This window comes from Elephantulus edwardii, unplaced genomic scaffold, assembly GCF_000299155.1.
Source record: "Elephantulus edwardii isolate Elephantulus edwardi_28Jun2011 unplaced genomic scaffold, EleEdw1.0 scaffold00001, whole genome shotgun sequence".
NCBI lineage: Eukaryota > Metazoa > Chordata > Mammalia > Macroscelidea > Macroscelididae > Elephantulus > Elephantulus edwardii.
In genome coordinates this window covers 7945345-7961405 of record NW_006399751.1, presented here as the reverse complement: position 1 = coordinate 7961405, position 16061 = coordinate 7945345, and positions in this window count along the sequence as shown.

Sequence of the window (16061 nt, the reverse complement as noted above, 5' to 3'; positions counted from 1 at the left end):
AGCTTCACCAAACACTGTCCACCGTGGGTAACCATTATCACATTTGACACATCAGTGTCACAGTGCTTAGCATCACAGCAACCACGAGTTACCTCTGTACAGCAAATGCACAGACCAGTGCTGGACCACTAAGAAGAATCCTCGACCAAATACAATTAAACCCAGGCCTGAGGGCTACAGATCAGTAGTGTAGGGGAATTTTACAAGTAAATGTGTTTTTTCGGATTTATAGAAACAGAAGTATTTCATTTAAGTACTTTAACCATTTCCCATATTATGATATGATTCAAATCAGTAGTAAATATTTCTGAGGCTTCTCAGAGGCCTGGTGTGGGAGTGGATCCGTGCAAAGGGTGGTGCCATGAGTTGTCATACTGGGTGACACTCACTAGTGATGCCGACACCTGATACAGAGTCAGAAATAGAGAAAGGCAACTGATCCATGCCAGTGAGAGCTGCAGTTAGTGCTCTGAGGACGGAAAGGGGGCTGAGGAGACATGGATGACACCAAAGTTCACCCCTGCTAATGAGGAAGCCTTCTCAGGAGGCAGGAGGACAGAGTGATCACAGACGGGCTGGAAAACACTAATCCCAGCCTGGAGAACCCCACCTAGTATGTCCTTTCATTAGGTTTACACTTTCAGCAGTACACATTGGTTTTGATTTTCCAAATGAACTTTAATGCATCCACAACAAAGTCCTTGGACTTGAAATGTGCAGCTCAGCAAATTTTTGCAAATGTATTACCCATTTAACCATCAACCGAATTAAAAAATACATGTGCTATTTCTGTTGCCCAGCAAATTCCCTGTGGCCCTTTCCACACAATGCCCACCACACATCACTACACTGTCCTCCCAGGGGCAATTACATTTTTTATTCCTATCACCATTGGTTGGCTTTAGGATTTCCTGGGTGGTGGAAATGGTTGACTTATCTGGCTATTAATCAGAAGGTTGGGGGTTCTAGTCTACCCATAATGCCTAAAAAGAAACCCATGGTAATCTACTTATCAAATGGGAGTCACTAAAAATTCTATGGTGCAATTCCACTTTGACAGACAAGGGATCCACTAGACCACAACCAGTTTTGCTGTTGTTTTTGTCTGTTCATTTAGGTTATTTTTGGTTATTCCAGAAGTTGATATAATAGGAGTAATATAGTGCACATTACCTTCTATCCGGCTCTTTCCACTCAACATTCTGAGATATTTTTTTTCCCCTACCTGGTCATGCATTGTAGAAATTGGCTTTGGTATTAGATTAATACTGACCTCATAAAATAGATTCAGAATGTTCCCCAAATCTCTATTTTCAGAAAGATTTTGTGTGAGATTACTGAGGTTTTCTCTTCCTTTAAATGTGTTACAGGATTTTTGAAAGAGATGATTCTGTGGTTTTTCTTGTCAGTAAAATGTCTTTCCCTACTTTCACTCTTTAAAAAAATATATGACTATTCATATTTTGTCTTCCATTGGTGTTGATAAGTAATAACTTTCAAAGCATTTGCCGTCTTGGTTGAGTTTACAACTATGTTGCATGGAGTTGTTCATTTTAGAACACTTGTTGGACCTGTAGTTATTTCTCCTTTATCATTCTGATCCTGACATAAAGGTATTATTTTTGTGATACTTAAGAGAAGACTTGGTGGGGCAGTGATTAAAGTGTCTACATACTAACCAAACATTTAGAGAGCTTTTCTGAGAGGGAAAAAAAAGATGTGACCATCTGATTTCCTGAAGATGCTCAGGTTTGGAAATCCTATTGGGCAGAGACTGTTCTGTCCTATAGACTCACCAAGGGTCTCAGTGGGCCCGATGGTGATAGTTGGGTTTCTTGAATTTGTAATACTTTTAAGCTAGGAAGTTGTGCAATAAAGGAGTTAGAATAACAGACCAGACTACTAGCTTTTGAAAATCCTTCTTTAGACTGGATTGGAAGCTGAGAACTCGGGTTTTCAGAAGCTTCTATTATCCTACCTGATATGAATACCTCACCATGACTGAACTATTTGTACCAACAATATGGTGTATGTTGACTACTTTTCCTTCGGAGAGTCTGGAATTTTAGTATGTCCAAGGCCAAGAGTGAGCCCTCTTCAACAAGAAACCTGAGCACTGAGTCTTGAATGAGCTGATGAAACTTTCCAAGGCGCTGTCACAGCGCATAGCTGAGAAGTGTGCACCACCAGAGTGGCTTGATTATGAGAAGTCTCTTCGGGGACTGACACCTGCTTTCTTCTGGACTTTGCCTCATGTACCTTTCCTGAGCCTCTTGGATCTGTGAGTTAATGCTTTAATCAAACTTGAAATACGTTCGGCCATTATTTCTTCTTCTCATGCTCCTCCTGCTTCTTCTAATACTCCTGTCCAATTCTTATTCTCATCTTTTTGTTTAAATATTGTTTTAAGTAGTTCATTTCTGTATTTGTTTTAGGAAGCTCTGGTAGCATAGCTCACAGGGAGCTGTGCTATGAACCCAAAGACTGCGTTTCTCTGGTAATTTGAATCCATCAGAGGTTCTGAGGGGCAGGGGGGAAGCTGAGCAATCTTTTCTGAAGCAATTTACAGTCTTGGAAACTCATGAGTTGATTAGTTGATTAAGTTGGTTCATGATTGGAACCAACCTAATAGCAGTAAGTTTGAGATTTTGAGAGTCTGTTCCCTTGACTCATCAGGCCAAAGAGATCCTAACTCGATTTTCCCCCTTTTACTTTGTAATTATTAAAGAGTGTTCTCAAGGGAAAAAATAAAATTAAAAAGTGGATATTAATCTTTATTCAAGGCCCACAAAACTATTGGTCTATGAGCTTTTTAGGAGTCACCCTTTAGTTCCTTCAATAGCAGTTGTATATAATCCACTCAAAAATTTTAGTTGATGCTTCTTGAATAATTAGTCTAATAGAAACTCCAATTTTACCCAAACTGGAATTCCTTGTCTAATCTTTGTGCATTCATTCCACAAATATTTCTTGACTGTATCTCAAGTACTTTGCATGGAACTGTTGTGGTGGTGTTGTGTTCTCATGAGTTGGAACCAACCCATAGCTCACCCCCTAGTGGGTTTTCATAGGTAGTAAATCACACAGAAGGAGATTGCCCGTCCTTCTCCCACAGAGCAGCTGGTGGATTTGAAATGCATGCCTTTGGGATTATAACACAGGTTCTTATGACTAGGCTACCAGAGCTCATTGTACTGGACTAGACATCAGAAATGAAACAGTTAACTCAAAATACAAAGGAAAAGAGGCAACAAAGGGAAAAAGGAAGCATATAATTCCCATCTTTGTGGAACTTGCTGTTTAATGAGAAAGAGATACATACAAAGAAATCAAACAAATAAACGTGTAATGAGAGCATATTGTTATAAAAGCTTATAATAGGACAATTTGAAATAATCAAGGAGATCCAGGAAGAAGTCTCTTGGGAAATTAAAATGGAATGGCCGTCTAAAGCAGCAGATGGTACTTAGCAAGTGTTCATGTGACAAGAGAAGCTGAACTCCCTTTGCTCAGACCATGACCTTCGTCTTGAATTTAGTTGACCAGGAAGTCATGCAACACTTCTGTCAGTCCTAACACAGGGCACCAACAATACGTGGATTGTGACACAAGAATACAACATAGATCTCAGCTCTTTGGAACAGTATTCCTTCTAGTAGAATCCACGGCCAGGGACAGCTGCAAACAGAGCTGGGAGGAACCATGGGAAACGCAAGCTGATACATCAGTCACACAGGGACACATGTGAAAGAGTCTGACCATTTCTAACATGTTGGAGTCAACATGAAAGGTCTTACTTGATAGAGAAAAGACAGAATTATGAAAACAGTCAAATCGGGAGGGAGGGGGGAGAAAATCCAGTAACCTCTCCCTTATGGATTAGAAATTCTGTTGGCAGCAGCAAGGCTGTGAGACAGTCAGGATGCTGTTCCCCCATGGGGAGTCTGGGGAATTCACCACCACCTGGGATTCATGGTGCGATCACCTGGGGTGGAAGGCAGGTCCTTCAGCAGGAGCCCTGAAGGAGGGGATGGGCCATCAAAGGCGGGAGGGAACACTTCTCTTCACTCTTGTCTTAGTAACTGCTTAATGTTCTTTTATGAAGATTTATTCTGAGCCCTGTCAGCCTTATGGTAATGTTTTCTCAACTTATTTTATAATTATGAAATAATTATAAATGGGTGACACAGACACTTAGTTTCTCTTTCTCTTTCGTAACAGCAGTAGGCACGTTGCCTCGCTTCCCTGTTCTGATTTAGCCAGTTCTCGAAATAATCTGCCATTTGTAAAGACTCTTGTGTACAAATTAAAAATCACTAAGAAAAAGAAAAAAAAAGAAAAAGAAAAAAAAATCACTAAGAAAGCACTCATTGTATTGGTATTAGTATATGTTACTTACCAGAGGTTCCTATGAAATGAAGAAAACTTAAGGACAAAAACAATACAGTAAGAGGAAAGACTTAAAAACTTGTCTGCCTTAAGGCAAGGAGCAGCACTGCCAACCCAAAGGTACATGGTTCGAATTCCCCCGCTGTTCTGCAGAAGAAAGATAGGCAATCAACCCCCATGCATTTGGCTGCCTGTGAAAACTCACAGGAGGGTCAGCTATGAGTTGGTTCCAACTTGATGGTACTTAACAGTCCGTAAGCTTACCACTGCCATCAGTGCAGCAAAAGTACTTCAAAGGCACTGGTTGGTGCAAAGGGTTAACATGTTTGGCTGCTGAGTAGTCAGGGACCCAAGTCAATCCAAAAGGACCTGGTAAGAGAGACTTGGTGATCTTTTACTTAAAAAAAAATCATCATAGAAAACTCTACGAAGTACTACCCTTCTATCTGGGACAGGGCCTCCACGAGTCACAATCTATTTGATGGCAACTGGTTGGCTTGGGGGCAGAAATATTTAGAGATAAATTTGGGAGGCAAAGATGATAAAGCTTTACCTTGCATACTCTAGCATGTTACTAGGAGAAGCCATTCCTTGGAGAGGGACATGATGCTTGGGAAGGTGGAGGGACAGCAAAGGAGAGATAGACCTTCTGCTAGGTGTGTTGACACAGTACCTGCAGCGATGGGCTCCGGTGTGAAAGCGATTATGAGGATGGCGCAGGATAGGAGAGGGTGCAGATCTGTTCATAGGGTCACGATGGGTCATACTTGACTCAATGACACCTAACAACGACATGTGGGTCCTAACATGATTGCAATCTACAGGGCCAGAAAAGATGCACCTGGAGAAGGAACATTAAAAATCTTGAAACAAATCTTAAATGAAAGATTATAGGATGGTTTAAAGCAAGGATCATTTATCTGCAATTCAGTGTTTTTAAAAATCCTTCTGACTGGAAAACAGGGAGTGGATTTGCTCGGGCCAAGGGTGTGCCGTCTCGGATATCCAGATGAGAAGTGACAGGGGAATGTTAGAGAGTTTGCAGACTGACAAAGACCAGGGAAGAGCAATCCAAAGGGCTGTGCAGTTACCTGTTTAAGGGTGCATTTCTCCCCAGGCTTTTATTTCTGTCTTATGTATTATTGTTCTGTCTTATGTAATGGTGTCTCTCTGGAGACTAAGGTGCATCTGATACAGGCCATGGTCTTTGCAATCACTTGTTATGCATCAGAGACTTGGACAATGACCAAGGAGGATAGAAGGAGAAATGATGCCTTTGAGCTGTAGTCCTGGAGAAAAGAGTATTGAGAGTACCATGGACTGCTAAGAAAACAAACAGATTCATCCTGGAAAGGGTTAAACTGGGTGGCTCCTTGGAGGCAAGGATTCTGAGGCTCCATCTAACATACTTTGGACATGTTGTGAGGAGAGACCGGTCCTTGGAGAACGACATCATGCTTGGGAGGGTGGAGGGACAGGCAAGGAGAGGAAGGCCCTCTATGAGGTGGATTGCTTCAGTGACTAGGGTAATCGGGATGGGTGTGTCGGAGACAGTGCGACTGGCACAGGACAGAGCAGGGTTTAGGGCTGTTGTACATAGGGTCGCTATGAGTCGCAAGCAACTCGACGGCACATAACAACAACATGTATTGTTGTTGCTGTCTACCATCAAGCCGGAACTGACTCACAGCTGACCTTCCAGTGGGTTTTCACAAAGAGTAAATCACAAGAAAGGAGACTGCCCATTTTTCTCCTGGGTTTAAACCATGTGCCTTTGAGTTGGAAGCACAAAACTCTTCGCTGCTAAACCACATTTTTATCTTAATAAAACTATCTACTGTACACAAATACAGTATCATACTTTTCACTAACTTAGCTTTAAGAATTGTTTCTTATTGGTATACGCTGTTGAGTCAGAACCAACTCAGTGGGTTTTCAGAGGCTGTAAATCACACAGGCGATGATTCCTCTTTCTCTCAAGGAGCAGCTGGTAGATTTGAACTGCCTACATTTGGGCTGACAGTGCAATTCCTCAGCCGCTAGGCCACCCTTATTTACTTTTGCTTATTGTTATTAAGTGTTGAATAATCACTCAAAGGGTTTCGGTACCATCATTTAATCTCTCGCCCCATCATTGTGGAATGCTGAGGTTATTCAAGGTTTTGCTAACACCTATAATTCTGTGATTGATACCTTTGAGCATAAGGAAACTTATTTAGATCTGATTATTTCTTGAGAATAAATTCTCAGCGAAGAATTCATTGAGCTAAGATGTATGATTACATTAAGAGTCTTCTCGCAATAAATGGACATGCCTATCTTAACATAATTAGATCATTTCTTTGAGAGAACAGCCAGTTACCTTATGCAAGGTTGATTACATTTAAACCCTTTCATCATGGAAGGAACAGTGATTTTTCTTCACTAGAGTAGACACCTATTCTGGATAAGATATGTCTTGCCTGCCCACAATGTACAGCCAGAAACACCACCCAGATTCTAAGAAAATGGCTTATAAATACCATCACAGAGGAAGCTCTGGGGGCCTGTGGGTACAGCTTTGTGCAGCTAACCCACAAGTGTGGGGGGGGTTAAAACCCCCCAGCTGCTCCTCTAGACAAAATTGGGCAATAGCCTCCTATGTGATTTACGGCTTCTAAAAGTTGGCTGAAGGATTGGGGATGAGTCACCTTCAACTCAGTAGCAATGGGTTGAGTTGATCACCACAGAACATCACTGTGTCTGAACAAGAAACTAATTTTACAGCCGAAGAAGTATGTCAGTTGGCTCATACGCGTAGAATCCCCTGGCTTACAACATATCCCATCCCACCAAAGCATTAGTTCCCTTCTGATAGAATGGTGGAATGGTCTACTGCAGGCTCAGTTACGGGATTTATCAGGTGACAACGCTCTGAAAGCTTTGGGTTATGTTTTAAGATGTGTAGTATATGCTTGGAATAAGCAGTTGATACACGATGCTACTTCTCCCTTAACTCAATATTGTTGTTGTTAGGTGCCGTTGAGTTGCCTGCGACTATATGAAATAAAAAACTAAGAGTAGAAATAGCTCATCTTATTAGTACCTATGGTAATAGGGAAGTTACAAAATAAATGCTCCCTGCTCCTATAGCTTTGAATGCTTGTGATTCGGAACATGTAGTTCTTAGTGGAGACATGCTTTTCACTGGGACACAGTGGTTGATGGTTGGGATTGTCCATGTCAGTCTTTTTTACACCATGTGCCCATAGGGAAAAATGACTAGAAGATTGATGTTTGGTACAAAAGACCATTTGAATTGCTATTTCACCATGGATCAGAGAGAAAAGTCTGGGACATAACAGGTCCTCTAGGCTAAGTCTTCATATTTCCAAGTACAACACTAAAAGATAAGGCGAAACTATGGTGTTCTTAATTTTGTTAAGACTATCATACATGCGTACTCAACACACACACACACGCACACACGCACACACACTTGTTTCTTCTTCTTCTTCTTCTTCCTTCTTATGATAAGGAATATTGACAATGGATCTTAACAAAGGTGATATTCAACTGATTTGCTATGTCTTAAGGAAAATATTAATTGTATTTACCAAACATACCACAGTATGATAAAGGTAGTGGACAAGTTCAAACGGGGGCAGCATTTGAAGGAATAGATGTCCTTCTTGAAGGCTTTGAATAGAGAAGGCGAATCCCTCAGCTGAAAGATCGGAACACTGCACAGGAGTAAACTGGGCCTCGTTGTCTGCGTAATCGGCTGCCCCCTCCTCTGGGAGCTGAGGAAGTGCCACTCAAGGGGATTTGTGAACTAAGTACAAGATTGTGAAGATAAACGGGACTTTGAGCAAAATTATCATCAGAGAGGCAGAGCAATTTGCCTAACATCACACAGAGTACCATGGGACTGGGGCTCAGCTCACAAATTGCTGGAAACTCAGTAGGACCACAAGGAAAAGGAATGCATCTCCTTTTCCTCTTAACCCCTAAGTAATGTGGCTCCTCTGGAAAATGAACCAGTCACTTCTGGGCGCTTGGCAACTTATGTTGGGCTTAATTGAATACATAGTCAAAGTGCATCATTAAGTGATTTTTAGATCAATTATTTACACCATTAACCTCTAGTAATTTATAGCAAGCTGGCATATCATTAACACAGGCAAAAGTCAGTAACTATTGTCAATATGTTTATCATGGCCCCCCTCATCTCCATTTCTCCAACCACACATAGACATCTGATATACCTCAAACACAAACACGTATACATCCACTTACACACACACACACACACACACACACATAGCAACACATATTCTTTCACAAATGAAATATACTTTTCATGAATATGCGTGTTTGTTCTTTAATATTATCTCCTTATTGTGCATCATGATGCCTTTTTAAAGCGGATACTAGTTAAGTTTTTTAGGTACTCCATAAAGCATTTTATAATTTAGAGTTTATAGTTCTTACTCATCCATACAGGTAGATGTTCCCCATGTCTTACTCCATATCTGTGAAATTTAACATGGCATGTGACTTACTTATCTGAGGAAATACAAATTATGAAAGTCAACTTGTCACCTCATACTGAGATATTGATGTTATAAGATGGTGGTATATCCGTCCGTTTGTGTTGAGGAAACTCTCCTGCCTGACTTGTTGGCACATATTGCCTGCCCGACATATCATTCTATGTTCTTTTTAGCCACTTAGTACTGAGGATTAATTGTTACTGAAGCAGAATCTAGACTATACTGACTGGTTCAATGCTTACCAAGCCCTATATTAGAGAGTGAATCAGCACTTCTGTGGAATAAGTGTTACTCTTTCTACTTCATAAGTGAAGAAGTTGAGATTGAATCATTATGTAAGATATCATAAATCACATAATGAGTTAGAGCTAGAAGAGTTTATAAGAAAGCCTTTTAAGTTGATGCTGGACTGGGTCCTTTGATTTCTTCAAAGGGTAACTATTCCATGGTCTTAGATAACCCCTTCTACTAATTCACGAGTTTGTGTAAAGATAGGACCAGCACATGGTCGTCCCCAAGACTGAAGTCCTGTCTGAAGTCAAATAAGGTGACTATGGTAGAAGCAGAAAATTAGAGAAGGTTTACCTTTTAAAAATGATATGAAGTTATCTATTAAAAATAAAAGTTTTCTCTGGAAAGATAGATTAGTAGGAAGCTGTAAACATATCCTAGTGGGTAGCATCTGTTACGGACCTGTGTGAAATTGCACCTGTTTGAATTAAGTCGGATAAAGTTACAAGAGTGGATGATGTTACCAGAAGAGTGAATACTATGAGTGAAGAAAAGAAAAGGTAAAATCAAAAGGAAGAACTCAAGATACCTATACTGATGAAAGAGTTATGGAAAAGCCTCTTCATAAGTCTTTGGGCTATAACCAATGTATTATTACATATTCCCTAGATTGCTGTATAGATGTTCTTGTTTCCAGATTAGGTAGGAAAAACGAATCCAAAGAGGAATAACAAAAAATTTCATTGCAGTAAGTTTACAAGTCTTCAGGCTGCCTGGTTCACTAAAATCCTTTCTTTATGAAACATGCTCTGTTCTGGACATGGCAGTACACAGAAAGCAAGATACCCATTGGTTCAGAGTTGGAAAAGAATAAACATGCTTCCAACTTCTTAATTTTCTTATAATTTTGCCTCATCTAGAAAAACAAAGCAAACAATTATCTCTTTCCCCTGCCAGATGATGGGGATATTTGGCTTCTAAACACACAGTCCATACAAAAATGAACAGTAATCTTGTTATTTCATATATTAGAAAGGTCATGTTCAAAGAGGCAAAGAGATATCTCTGAGGTCACAGCTCTGCTGTAGGCACGGACAGAGGGGGACAGCTCCTGCACTCACTCCCATAGTCCATTCTGCCTTTGTCCGATGAATCTCCAAGCAATTTTCCATTCCCACTTCCTTGGTCTTTCACGTAGGACACTGCAGCAACTCCCCAAATGGCCTTCTACCTCTTGTCTCCCCGTTCCACCCAACTCCAAAACAGAGCGATAACAGATTACACTCAGTCGCTCCATCAAGTTGGCTCAACACATGGCAGCCCCTCATTGGGCGTTCAAGTTCCCAAGTCATAATTAGAGAAGGCTATACTTATTTCTCCCTTGGAACAGCTGGTGAACTTGAACCTCAGGAGAAGGCCGGTCTTTGGATTAGCAGTGAAACTTGTTATGGATTACATTATGACAGCTACCTGAGCAACCAATGGGAACTTTGCATTTGTTCCTTTCATGATTCTTTACGGCACTCAAATGAAACCAAACCCTTCATGTCTGAGAAGAACCTCCTTTCCAGACCTTTGTCTGCCTATTATTATTTTTAATTATATTCCTTAGAAAGTCCTCATAAAGACCTTTCCTTTTAAATTCTGTGGAAACAAGTAAAATGTCGTCCATCCTTGGCTTACATTTTCACCAATTTTTCTTTTCTTCCAAATTTCTACTCACTTTTCAAAAGCCAAACCAGACATTTCCTCCTCTTCCTCCTCCTCCTCCAGGAAGCCTCCTGTGACATTTCAGCTATCCTAGACTGGTCAGGAGTGGCATCCACTTCCTAAACAATATGCTTCTGTAAAATCTATGACCCTTGATAAATGACAATAGTTAGAGAAAGGTGTCAGGCTTTTTGTTCATAAGATGGCTATAAGTCGTGCTCAATTTGATGGCAATCAACAACAGACTGGTGAGGGGCAGAATTCAATGCTTTTTTGAATTAGATCTCCAGCATGATAAAGTTTGAAGACATTAAAATCAGGAATTCAGTCTTACTAATTTTGTAACAATGGATAAAACATATCTGGCATATCTTTACAGAAATGATAATAATTACAGGAAGGAAGAAATGGAAAAGAGGCAGGGGGTTAGAGAGAAGGAAAGAAAACACCAGCTCACAAGTCCTCTGCGTTCTGTTGAAGAACTTTTTATTCTTTATAACTTCTGAGGCAGATGTCAACAAAACAATAGTGAATGTGTAGATTCTTTGATAGAGAGTGAAAATAATCTTGTATGATTTTCAAGTGTAAAAAATAGTTTTCATTTAGAAGGCATAGAATTTCTTTAATTACATAATATTGAGAGGTGGATGTCGAAGTAAATGTGTCAATAGGAAGATTTTAAAAAATTTTATATATTGAGTTCTGTAATATCCACATAAAGTCTCATAAGATACTCAAACATCCATGCTGCAGAGATAGCACTATTTCCGCTCCACAGGAGAGGTTTAAGGGAGGAAGTGATGGTCAAGGCCACCTTGAAAGTCATTGGCAGAGCAAAGGGCCCTTGTGTGCAAAACTCTGAACTTTCATCATAAACCTCACCTTCTACGCTCCCTTTGCTCCTTTGCTTTAAATTAAATGGCACAGAAATTTCCTTTGACTTACGCATTGCCCTGGGCTTGACTGCCCTTTGTTTAGGGTTTTATATGCAGCTTTCGATCTAAGTTGTTACAACTCCGCATTTACCCAGCAATCTTCTCCAAGGGAAAGAATAACAATGGTTTTCTTTGGCTTATACATTTTCTAAGCTCACAAAATTACTGTTTCCCAAATATCTTCCCTCAAGCTTAGAGCGTATGAAACAAGAGTGTGTACAAAGAAAGAAAACACCATCACGCCTGTACAGTCAAGGACGCTCCCCAGAATCAAAACCCAACTTCAAATGAGAATTTGATCTCTCACTTGAATTTCACTTTAGTATAAGAAATGGATACGAAAAGATTTCTTCGTTAAGCGTCTGCTGGGCCTTCTTGTTGTTGTTGTGTTCTGTCAAGTTGGAACAGACCCAGAGCGGACCCCACAGTGGGTTTTCAAAGCCAGTTCTTCCCACAAGAGGAGACTTTCCATCTTTCTCTCGTGGAGCAGCTGGTCGATTTGAACTGTGTACTGAAGAGCAATGGCGTCTCTCTGGAGACTAAGGTGTGTCTGATACAGGCCATGGTCTTTGCAATCACTTGTTATGCATCAGAGAGTTGGACAATGACCAAGGAGGATAGAAGGAGAAATGATGCCTTTGAGCTGTGGTGCTGGAGGAGAGCATTGAGAGTATCATGGACTGCTAGGAAAACAAGCAGATTCATCCGGGAAAGGGTTAAACAGGGTGGCTCCTTGGAGACAAGGATTCTGAGGCTCCGTCTAACATACTTTGGACATGTAGTGAGGAGAGACCGGTCCTTGGAGAAGGACATCATGCTTGGGAGGGTGGAGGGACAGGGTAGTAGGGGAAGGCCCTCTATGAGGTGGATTGATTCAGTGACTGGGATAATCAGGATGGGAGTGTCAGAGACAGTGCGATTGGCACAGGACAGAGCGGAGTTTAGGGCTGTTGTACACAGGGTCACTATGAGTCAAAAGTGACTCGACGGCACACAACAACAACAACCTTTGGGATTGCAGTGACCATTCAATTAATAATTGTAAAAGTAGTAAGCTCCTAAACTGTATAACAGGTATGTATCAAACCTCCAGTAAAATCAAGCCAGTTGCTGTCAACTCATGTTAACCCGTGTGTGTCACAGTAGAAGTGGGTTCTGTACACTTTCAAACAGTTGCTTGTTTTTAGAAGATCACCAGACCCTGCTTCTGAGATAACCTCTCAGTGATCACAAATCTCTAATCTTCCAGCCAGCGGCCATACACAACAACCACGTGCACCACCCAGAGCCTACGTTTTGTAGTTGAACTTATTTATTTATGAGCTTAAATCTCTAGAGTATCTTCCTTTGAGTGTCCCTTCTTTCTCAATTTCATTTTTCAGTTCTTGTTACATTTCCCGACCAGTGTTCCATGTCCCCATCTGATTCTTTCTATTGACGAGAACGGTATTATATTTGTAAGTCCCAAGTATCCACAGGTTATTTCCAACTGGGTACTTTCCAGGAAAACAAAACAAAACAGTCAACGATTTCACCCTGAAGGCCACGATAGGAACACAGGAATGTCAACTCATTAGGGACTTTCTGTGAAGCCTCACTGTGTACAGCCTGGGCCCAGCAGCCTCTAGGCTGTTCTGAGACAAAGGGGCGCCCACCGTAATTGAACAGGCCCACAAAGGCCTTGTGGACAGCAGCTGCCCTCACGCATCCACAAGGACACTAATTAGGTGCGGAGTTTGTCCGTGGCAAGGACCCCAAACACAGAGGGGAGGGTTGTCCTGGGGGACTCCTCTCTGGCCAGCAGCCGTGGCTGGCCCCTCTTTGATTCCCTACATTGTATCGACCCTGTTAATAAAGCCCGGATGATGGGAGCCACTGAATGGCTGCCTCTCTCCATCCACGGGACTCGGCCTCCCCCAGAGTGGGTGCTGGGCATGAATGACCCCTTTGTCTGCATCTCAAATGTTTTGGCAGTGCTTCTGAAAACAGTGGTGGGGAAAAAGCCACATGGTTCTAATTGATTTCCTCAGGGCGGGCACCACAGGCGGGTGCACGGGACAGATAGAGCACATCTTCAACCTTCCCAGAGAATCCTTTAAGCAGGGGTGGGTTTTTTAAAGAAGTACCAAAATATACAGAATTCTCTTAAGGAAAAGAAAATGACCCCACAGCAATAATATCATCATTACGGCCACTTGTGTTGTTCAACCCCGTGGCAGACTTTTTGCCTGTGAATAAAAGTTTCTGTCCACACATCTTCTGGGCTTGTGCTGTGCGTGTCCACATCCTCGGCGACCCTGGATATTCTTGCCTTAGATTTCAGCTCCAGAGCAGCGGGAGGCCAGGACTCTGGCCTCACCGACCTGACCCCTTTGCTCCCTCCTGAGGCAGCTGCATGTGAGGGGCTGAGAAAGAAGGAGTTCCCATGCAAGAAACGGCTGCTGGCATTTTAACAAGCACTCGGAGCAGACCCTTGACCAGCTAGGATCAGAGGCCAAATTCCTGGCTCTCACATTGTCTTTGTCCAACAGGAAAAGCCCCGTGGTGCTCAGGGGACACCTCTGGCCTCTGCTTACAGCCTGGATCCATGAGGTGATGACGTGTCCCAACATCTTGCTGTTACGACGTTCACACACACACACACACACACACACACACACACACACACCACTGAGACCTTCCTCCCAGCAGTCCCCTAGCTCAGTATGGTCCAGATGCTACTCCCTAGACCCATCCCCTCTGCCATACTCTCTCCTTCTATTTCCCTGGATCCCTCCATCTTCAGGTCAAGGTGATGCTTCCAAGGAACGGCTGGCAGCAGCCTCTACACTGTCACTGCCTTCAGGACATCCATTCCCGCAGCCACCAAAGAGAAGGATTTCTCTGAACTGCAGCTACAACCTGGAGTAACCTGGGTTCAAAGACCCTGGTGACCTGCTTCTGCCTAGAGAACTCTGCGGGAAACTTTTCTACCACATGAGGTCGCTGTGAGTCAGCATTAGCTCGCTTTAACCTGAGGACTGATGGGGCACAGCGCAGCTCAGTGGCTCCTCACGTCCTTGAACCTGAGGACTGTAGTATTGCTATCAATTTTCCTAGATTTCATACTTTGTACATTCTATATTCCAATGAAGCTGCACTATAATCCCAAAGGCACACAGTGTGAATCCATTAGCTGCTTCATGGGAGGATTGGCAATCTCCTCCCAAGTGATTTACTGCCTCTGAAATCCACTGAAGGGTCAGCTATGGGTCGGTTCCAACTCAATGTCACATGACAACAATGAGGGCCAAGTGGTGGCAATGTATACGATGTATGAGCCAGGAATTAAGGCCAGGTCTCCCAAAAGGATGGTAAGGATTCTACCACTGGACCAGCAGGGTCCTCAGCCCTCAGCTGGGTATGTTGTTGTGGCTAGCAGGTCCTGTCAAGTTGATTTAGATTCATGGCAACCCTATATGACAGAGCAGATCGGCCCATATGGTTTCCAAATTTTCACAAATGGATCAGGGTGACGGAAGAAGAACTGATGCCTTTGAACTGTGGTGTTGGAGAAACGTACTAAAGAGCCCATGGATGCCAAAAGACTGAGCAGAAATGTCTTAAAGGGGGTGAAGCCAGAGGTCTCCTTGGAGGCAAGACAAAACTTCACCTCACATACTTTGGGCTTGTGGCTAGGAGAGGCTGTTCCTTGGAGAAGGACATTCTGCTTGGAAAGGTGGATGGATGGCAAAGGAGAGGAAGACACTGAACCAGGTGGATTGACACAGTGACCGCAGCAATGGGCTCGAGATTGTGTGTCAGAGATTGTGAGGACGGCACAGGATAGAGCAGGGCTCAGATCTGTTGTTCATAAGGTAAATTATACTCAACTTGATGGCACCTAACAACAACAACAACAACAACTTAGAGAAATTAACTTCCCCTTCTTTAATGCCATTCACTTATGGTGTTTGTGTTAACAGTTTCTTGTTGTGTATCATTGTGTTAGAACCAACTCGTAGCTGACTGTGTAGTGGGTTTTCAGAGGCAGTAAATCACACGGAAGGAGATTGCCCATTTTTCTCCTACTTGAGAAGCTGGTGGATTCGAACCATATAACTTGATGTTGGCAGCACAATTCCTTACCACTAAGCTACCACAGTTAACAGGAGCACAAGCTTAATAAGACAAGTGTTAACTGTCAGTAACGGCAATAACACAACCCTGACCATGACAGCACTGCCGATGGTGTTGTTTATCGTGTGCAGTGGACCCAGAA